Source organism: Adiantum capillus-veneris, chromosome 2 (assembly GCF_014529385.1).
Source record: "Adiantum capillus-veneris isolate H3 chromosome 2, ASM1452938v2, whole genome shotgun sequence".
NCBI lineage: Eukaryota > Viridiplantae > Streptophyta > Polypodiopsida > Polypodiales > Pteridaceae > Adiantum > Adiantum capillus-veneris.
The window spans coordinates 29,335,310-29,344,886 of NC_140932.1; positions in this window are offsets into that span (position 1 = coordinate 29,335,310).

Genomic DNA, 9,577 nt, shown 5'->3' on the forward strand with positions numbered 1-9,577 from the left:
CAAAATGGTTGCTGCATACTTTGTGTGACAATAATTTGGACGCATCTTTGTCTAGTCGCACTCGTTCAGGTTCTTGCCATGCATCTTATGTATCAGATTGTTATGATTTGGCTGTGTCTAACTTACATGATGTTGAGGAACCTCTATCTTTTGATGAAGCACAAAATTCAAAAAATTGGATGGCTACCATGCAATAAAATTATGATGCACTTATAGAAAATGACACATGGACTTTATGTGATTTGCCTCCCGGTAAAAAGGCCATGGGTACAAAGTGGGTTTACAAGTTGAAATGTAAGATCGATGGTATGATTGATGGCCATAAGGCTTGACTTGTTGCAAAAGGTTATGCACAAAAAAAGGGCATAGATTATGAAGAGACTTTTGCTCCCACTTGTCGTATGACTACTGTGTGTTTTCTATGTGCACTGGTTAGGATGTACATCAATCCAATATTGTTACTAGTTTCTTGAATGGTGACATATTTGAGAAAGTTTGTGTAACACAGCCTCGCGATTTTGTCAAGAAAGAACAAGAGGATAAATTGTCTAGATGTAAGAAAGCTTTGTATGGGTTGAAGCAATCTCCTCGTGCATGGTATGAGAAAACTGACACTCATTTGGTCAAACGAGGCTTTTGTAACAGTCCAATAGAAAGGATATTTTATGTAAAGTGTGAGGGTGATGTACTTCTCATTGTGGTTTTTTATGTGGATGATTTGTTGACCACTAGAAAAAATGAGAGACATATTTCTAAATTTAAGGCTGATTTACTTTCAAGATGAAAGATTTGGGGTTGTTGCTTCATTACCTGGGTATACAGTTTAAGCATTGTGATGGTGGTATTTCCTTGTGTCTGAAAATTTACATAGAGACATTGCTATGTAAATTTGGACTTAAGGATTGCAAACCTATTACCACTCTCATGGAAACAAGATTAAAATTGAGTTTTCACGATGCTCGTGGTGAACCTACAAATGTCACTCTTTACGAAACTTCTATTGGATGCCTCATTTACGTATGAAACAAGAGGCCATATATTCAGTTTGTAGTCTCACAGGTCAACAGATTTATGCATAGGCCAGGGTTTAAGCATTGGCAACTGTCAAAAGGATTTTTTGCTACTTGAGTGGCACTTTACACCTTGTCTTTTTTTATCCCAAGGGGGGATCATTACCGCAAGAATCACATGCTTTTTTGGACTCAGATTGAGCTGGTTATTTTGACATGCGAGTGTCCACAAGTGGTTTCTATTTCTTGCTTGATAGTTCATCTATATCATGGTTACGCAAGAAGCAACCTACTGTGGCTACTTCTAGTTTTGACACCGAGTGCAAGGAAGTCTTCACAGCTATGTTTGAGTGTGTATGGATCACATGCCTTATGGATGATTAGGGTGTTGGATAGGGCACTACCAAAACTATCTACACTGACAGTCAGAGTGCATTGGCGCCTGCAAGGAACCCAATTTTTCATGATTCCACAAAACACATTAAGGTGCATTACCACTATGTCAGGGAGAGGCTCTCAGCAGGAGAGATTAGCTTGGCTTATGTGCCAACACAAGACAAACTTGTAGACCTTTTCACAAAGGCATTGTCTCGTGAGAAGTTTGAAGCTTTTTGCAGAGCTTTTTGTATTATCCCCTTGGTAGACTAATCATGTCCTCCAGGCATGGAACTTCCCTTTACTATATGTGCCAACTCTTGTTCATGGCATCACTCCACGGGGGATTTTCTACAATATACATGTGGTAGTGATGTGTGTGAACACACTTAGGACCACTGGGGTATTTATTTCCTCACTAGGAGATTTTTTCCCTGTGCTGTATATACGCCCATCATTCTAGGGCTACCTATTTTCCATTGCACACTAAGTAGAACACTCTCTGTTGTGTGCCTTGAGCTTCCTTCATCTTCTCCAAGCTATGTGTGTTTTCCTATAGCCCTAATTCCAACATCACCTGCCTTGTCTGTCTTAGATCTCCAAACACCTCCACCTTCAAACCTTAATATCTTGCATTGTGTAGCTTCGTTTGGTGAGCCATCTAGACCTATTCCTTAATCACTTCAAGTTCGACATTGCCAAGCCAAAACCCAACGCTTTGGACATCATTAACTTGCCACCCTGTTAACCCTATCTATAGACCATTTGGTTTAAAAAACCACTTAAAAAATACATCTCCGCTTCCACTTGCCTGCCCAAGATCTTTCCATATGTTCTAGCACTTTGCCATTTGTTTGTCAACATAGACACCATTGCTTGCACCCTCTCCTAGGATCGACACCCTTTGGATGCACCAACATCATAAAATTTGTTTCATTTAAGCAACACAATTAGCAACACCTATAGCAATGTCTACATGGACGCTTTAAGTTTTGGTGGGAAATTGTTGGGCATCACATAAGACATCCTCGCTAATTTCTACAAGCATCAATACTAACAAAAAACCCTTGTGGTGATGATATATTTTGAGCATTTAAAATTTCATAACATAGTTCACCTTTTTTTTCATCATCCCTTGGATTCATATGCATGCCTTCAACTCCTCAATACCACCAACCAATTTAGAATCCCTTCATTATTTTACATGTGCTTCATCATTCTTCAATGTCAAGTCAACCATCCTCAAAACCACAGAATTCTAGATCATCCTCATTCCACAACCTTTTATTTTTTTTCAAAGCCATACAATTCTCTTCCAAAAGACTATTGCTAGAAGTAAACAAAGCACCTCTTATATTTTCCCAGCTATTTTAATTTTTTGAGCACTTTCATCCCACACAATCTTTCTCATATACTTTTTCTCATCATTGTTGTAGCTTGAAAATAACAAAAAAAAATCCCTATCATCTTTTACACCATAATCTTCAAAGACCCGATCACAAGCTTTGATGCAGTCCTCAAAATCTTGAAATATTTTAAGCACTATATTGTACAGGCTTTCTACAACATAAAGGTCACTTGATAATGCTCCTCAGTAGGGGCATCGAAACACTATTGGGAATATAAGAACAAGGGACACCTCTATAGTAATGTCTCCAAATAGTGATCAAGAAAAACATTCAACACCACAAATTGTATTTAAATAACACCCACAAAGACACAACCCAAAGACAAGTGATCCCTAGGGAATGCATAGGGGTTTGGAGTGAGATTTTTGTCTTGTTTCCTTAATTACTATTTTTAAAAAGAAAATCTCACTCCATACCTGATTTTGAGAGATATTTTTCATGGTTATTATTGTAATTATCATTTTTTGTGAAAAAAACTTTCTCCATACAAGTTTTGTAGAGTGATTTTTCTTCGTTATTTCTTTAATTATGATTTTTAGTAAAAACACTTACTCCAAACTCTTCTCCTATCTCTCAAGTCTCTCCATCTCAATATCTCTGTGTGTGTGTGTGTGTGTGTGTGTGTGTGAGAATGCATTTGTACTAACCTATGTGTGTTGGGAGAGGGGGGGGGGGGAGGGGGAGGACTTAGGAGAGAGTGCCTACCTAACCTACCACAGTGAACTCTATCTCTCTCTCTTCTCTCTCTCTCTCTCTCTCTCTCTCTCTCTCTCTCTCTCTCTCTCTCTCTCTCCCCGCAGTAAAGTTGTAGTAGCAGCAAATGACTCCAGACAGCTTCTTGAAACAAAAAAACTTACGAGCAATGCTTATATGCGATGCGATTTCTTAGGTGACACAAGACAATTTGTAAACATTACTTTGAGTGTCACAAAATGTGTATTATTTAAGCAACACCTATAGCAATTTCTTAAAAGAAGCTTTTAAGTTTCTAGTGGGAAATTATTGGGCATTACATAAGCAATACCCACTAAATCCTGGTGGGATATTCTCTTATATATGTTGTGGCATCATCTTGGAAATTTGATCATCAGTGCACTCACACTTGGTTGAAAATGGGTAGAGATTGGAGTACCCTTGTATGTAATTCTTTCTAGGTTAGCTCTATCAACAAGTTTTCACTCTCTCAAACACTTATCTACCATCAAAACTCACACTTCTTGGGCATTTGTATACATATAGACGCATAAAGGTTTTTATGGTATGTTAACTCTCCATCATTGAGTTTTACACACTTATAGAAGTTATGTTCATCTTCATTGTGAAGCTATATAATCTCTCGTGAGTGTTATCCACTAGAACTCTCATGGATTTGCTGGTTTTGATAAATATCAGGTTGGGTTTCTTGATCAGCGGATTCTTCTTCTCTAGGTCTTCATCAATTTCTGCTCTCGTATTTCTAGGAACACACATTTGAGTTGAGGTGTAAAATGATTGGTGTGGTTTCCAATGAGGCATATAATGAGTTGGCAAAGATCCATGAGCCATACCTTGAGGTGTGGTGTTGTATGTTTGATACATCTCCCTATTTTCTCCCAATCCCACTATCGAAGGTGTTGCAACATTTCTTGTGGTTTGTATATCTCTAAAGTGAGTAGAAAACTGTGGTGGTGGATGATTTGTCATGGTTAAGGCTCACTGAAATCTCTCTTAATGAGATCCCACCTTGCTTCACGCTCACTAGATCACATGCACATTGTTGAATCAACTTCACAATGCACCACATTACATTTTGTGTGTACAAGTGGCATGAGAGGCAACCTTGTGTAGCTGGCTTTGTGTAGACAAGTCCAAGTTGGACTCTCCGATGCACCCATGTGTGGCCACCCTTGAGAAGACAAGTCCACCTAGAAATTGGCTACCGATCATTGACTTCTGACCACCTGCATTGACTACCAGCTAGCCATCTGATACGGCCACTTTTCAACCACTTTCTGGCTGCCCTCGGAAAATAACATTCCAATGAAAAAGGAATATTTTGGCAAACCCAATCTCAAACAAAGCTTGTGACTAAGCCTGAATTTTTGGTTTTCCCACAAGTTATTTTTCTTATGCACGATGGAATCTCCTCATAATGGGGGCTTGACAAATGTATGTTTTTAAGACTCGATACTTAACACTTTTAGCTTAGTTTCACTTGACTCAATTTGGAGTTTTGTATCAGAATCTATAAAAATTTTGGTGAACTACACTTGAAACAACACTCAAAATAGTCTCAAGAATAGGACACATGAATTTTTGCTTGTATCTTGGTCTTTGCAGGGCATTTTTAGCTCAATCTTGAGATATCATATGTAAAGTATATTTGTATGCTTATCAAGTAAAATACCCCCACAATGAAGAGATACATGAATCACGATCCAAAGCTCCTGCCAAATTTTGACAATAGCTAGACAAGATCATCAATAGGCTCTGTATCAATTTTCACCAATTTTTGAGATTGGGAGACATGTATCCCAATCCATGTTTCACCACATTTGGACTTGATATTTTGGAGCTCAATACATTGTGTGTCTACAAGCTATACCTTGATAAGTCGAATGCCAAACCTTAGGTCTAATCTACGGTTTTCATGCTGTTTTGATTTTTAATGCATTTTGATCCAGATTTACTCAATTTTTTCCCAAATTGGACTTGGAGATATGTTTCCTTATATTTATCTGGAAAATTTTCAAGTCAAGCTATCACCATGGGCACATGGATCACTATCCATGTTTGGAGGCCAAAACCTCAATTTGACCCCAAAATTTTATGTTTGCTATTTGAAGTCAATATCTATCAATAGGTCTAAATTTTGTATAGTTTTGTCTCAAGGGTACATGGATCGTGATCCATGTTCCACCACAAAATTTGATGAAACTTATCAGATTACACCTAGTGAGATTTCTAATGCCCTGAGCACCAACATTTTGAGTTTTGATAACCTTTTAGGTCTGATGGAGAAGCTGTTCAGGCCTCATCGAACCTTCACTGGAGTGTTCTTTGATGATATTATCATCTACTCTAATTCATTGGAAGAACACAAGCAACACCTCCATATAATATTTCAAGTTTTAAGAGAGAATAAACTTTATGTTAATCGAAAGAAAAGTGAATTTTTCTTGCAAGAGATTCAATATTTAGGTCACATTATCTCTCAAGATGGCATCCAAATGGATCCATCCAAGTTAGAGGTAATAAAAGGATGGCCTAAACCAAGGAATATTCATGAACTAAGAAGCTTTATAGGTATGTGTGCATACTATAGACGCTTCATAGAAAAGTTCTCACAAATTGCGGGACCATTACATGACCTAACAAAGAAAAGTGTTAGGTATACATGGTCTACTAAGGAGAACAATGCTTTCGAAAATCTTATCTCTCAACCTGTGCTTACACTACCGGATCTCTCAAAACCATTTGAGGACTAATGTGATGCTTGTGGTGATTGCCTTGGAGCTGTTTTGCTCCAAGAAGGGCACGCCATAGGCTATGAGAGCCAAAGGCTCGACCCTGTTGAGCAAGCTCTAGGCATATACGAAAAGGAACTCCTTGCAGTTCTACATGCCTTAGACTCATGGAAGCACTATTTATTGGGGACTCCTTTCATTCTGCGAACGGATCACCAAAGTCTTACGTACTTCATGACGCAGACCAAGCTCTCCGACAAACAAATGAGGTGGGCAAATTTCCTTTCGCAATTTCATTTTCATATTGCTCACATTGCTGGAAAGCATAATCAATTAGCTGATGCACTCTCACGACGGCCGAGAGTGAATGCGGTTTCCATAGCAACTCACAATGATCCATCTTCAATGATAGATGAGTATGCTATTGATCCCGATTTTAGAGATGTGATTTCACCCCTTGCATTAGGGAAGAAAGAAGAACCATTTACTTTACAAGATGGTTATCTTCTCTATGGCAATAGACTATGCGTTACTAACTCACTACGTGAGAAAGTAATATATGAATCTCATGCTCCACCTTATGCGGGGCATAGAGGGATTCAGTCTACCTTAAAGGGAATTGAAAGATATTTCTATTGGCCTACCATGAAAGTGAACATACAAGAGTATGTTTCCAAATGTGTGGTATGCCAAAAGACAAAATTTGATAGAGGGAAGCAACTTGGATTGCTTCAACCCTTGCCAATCCCTAATTCACCATGGGAGAGAATATCCATGGATTTTATCTTTGGATTGCCTAAGTCTATCCATGGGAATACAGGAATATGGACGATAGTAGACAGGTTTAGTAAACAAGCTCATTTTATACCTGTCAAAAAGACTATCAAAGCCCATCAAATGGCAACCCTCTTTATTTCACAAATTTTCAAGTACCATGGCTTGCCCATGTCCATAGTGTTGGATAGAGATCCTAGAATGACCAGTAATTTCTAGAAGGGTCTCTTTGAGAATTTAGGAACAAGGCTAAACTTCTCTTCGGCCTATCATCCACAAACTGATGGCCAAAGTGAAATAGCTAACCTAACCATTCTCGATCTACTAAAAGCCTATGTAACAGAAGTAGATCAAAGATCCCAATGGGAGAAGTACTTACCCTTAGTGGAGTATGCTTACAATAACACTGTACATACTTCCACGGGAAAAGCACCTTTCGAGGTAATTGAGGGAAGATCAAAAAGTCTCTTGCTACTTAAGGTACATGGGAAGATCTTCGCTGCAGATGAGTATAGACGAGACCTACAAGAATATTTCCAAAAGATTAAGGATGCTATCTCTATCTCACAGCAAAGGAAAAAGGCTGCTGCTGACAAGCACAGAAGAGCCCAAGCCTTTAAAGAAAACGATTGGGTCTTGTTAAAGTTTCCCAAGGCTTGATTAAGGCACACAACGGGCAAGAATCCTACGGGTCACCAAAAGTACTATGCTAAACTAGCAAAAAGGTACTATGGTCCCTTTCAGATTCTTAGGCCAATCAATGAGATGGCCTATCAACTCAAGTTGCTCAATCATTGGCTGATACACAATGCTTTTCATGGGAGCCTATTAAAGCCTTACAAAGGAGAGCCACCTCAAGAACCAACTATTGAAGACCCACCGGAGATTGAGGACCAAGAAGAGGTGCTGCAGCCCGAGTCCATTCTCCGACATGAAGACAAGGTACTAAGAGGCGGTAAGACTATCCGACGATATCTTATTAAGTTTAAGAATTATCCTTTTGAAGATGCTAGATGGATGCAAGGCATACAATTAAAGGATAACCTAAACCTTGTCAATGCTTACAATGCTTCCCAAGAGTAAGAAAATGTACAAAATGTTAAAAATGAACAAAATTTTTGTCTTATAAGACTCTCTTTTTCTTTATTTGTGCACAAAAATGAAGTAGTATGCATGCTTAGATCAAGTTTGCGGAGACGACGTATCCCAAACACCAAGTAGAGCTTGTTACTCTACTATGGAAGACTGATAGGACTAATGTGCAGACATGCTTGCGGCAGCCTCAGGCTCTCAAGCGCCAAATGGACTAGTCATCCATTGTGGAATGATGTCGTAGGGTAACATAGGGATCCTCTACCCGCTAAGAAAAGGACTCATGAACATACTTTATCTTCTCTACACCATAGTCGAGGACGACTATGATTTCAAGAGAGAGGTAATGTTATAATAATCAATATCTAATTCTCCTAAATGATTTTCTCATATTAAACTGATCATTTAATGTGGGGAAGGCCAGCGGAGAAAAAGCTAGAATATTGGTTAAGCTAGCAGACCGGCCACAGTATGGATCCAAAGGAGGGAAAATAGGGATCCAAAGGGGGGGGCATCTGTAAAAGAGCCATGTGCAACAATGGGCTAAAAAGACCCTAAGGTTCAGCCCATTAAGACTTCCAAAATGCTAAGGTTCCAAAATTCAAAGGTTGTGTCCAAAAGGTCAACCCTAGGGAAAATTGGATGCTTTGTGTGTGCCCTAAAAGTCTTTGCACATCCCCATGGGAGGGGGCGAGCCCTAAAGGTAGGGGATGAGAGAGAAAGCCACACACACACAGGCTCCCTTTACACAAAGGGAATGAGGGACACATGTCAGCTCCCTAGGCCAGATGCCCACAAGGTGTGCCCAATTTCTATTGGATGACCCTTGAAGTGGACCAATGAGAATTAAGCTAGAGTAAATCTAGTTTAATTAATTTAAAAACATTTAATAAAAGAAACCAATGAGAATTACGTCTCCTAGAAGACTATTGGGTAGTCTCCCAAGGGGTCCAATGAGCATTCAGGAGCCCCATGGCTTGCCTGATTCCTATTTGTCAGGAGGCAAAGGGGTCCAATGAGAGTTTAGTTTAATTATTTAATTACCTAAAGCTCTCACAAAAAGGGAAAGGGGGACACATGTCAGAAGGCTATCACTTATGCTGCTTAATTGTAATTGGCTTGACTTGGGGAGGGCCAATGAGGCTTCAGCAAGAGCAATTAGCAAGAGGGCTCTCCCAAGAGAGAGAGGGGGCTGATTTTTGCAAGGCATTATCACACAAACACTCACACAAGCTCATGTGTGAAGAAAGAGAAGACTATCTCTTCCCAAGCTTTAATGGAGAACTCATCACCTACTCCAAGCTTGTAAGATAGAAGCCTACATCAACACTTTCTTGGCATGTGGATGCAAATCCAACCAAGAGCCAAGCTTCAATGCATGCTCATCTCCTCTACCAAGCTAATTACTAAGCTAAGCTATGCTACATATGAGTGATTATATGAGGAGATGTACATCTTTCTCGTAAGATAC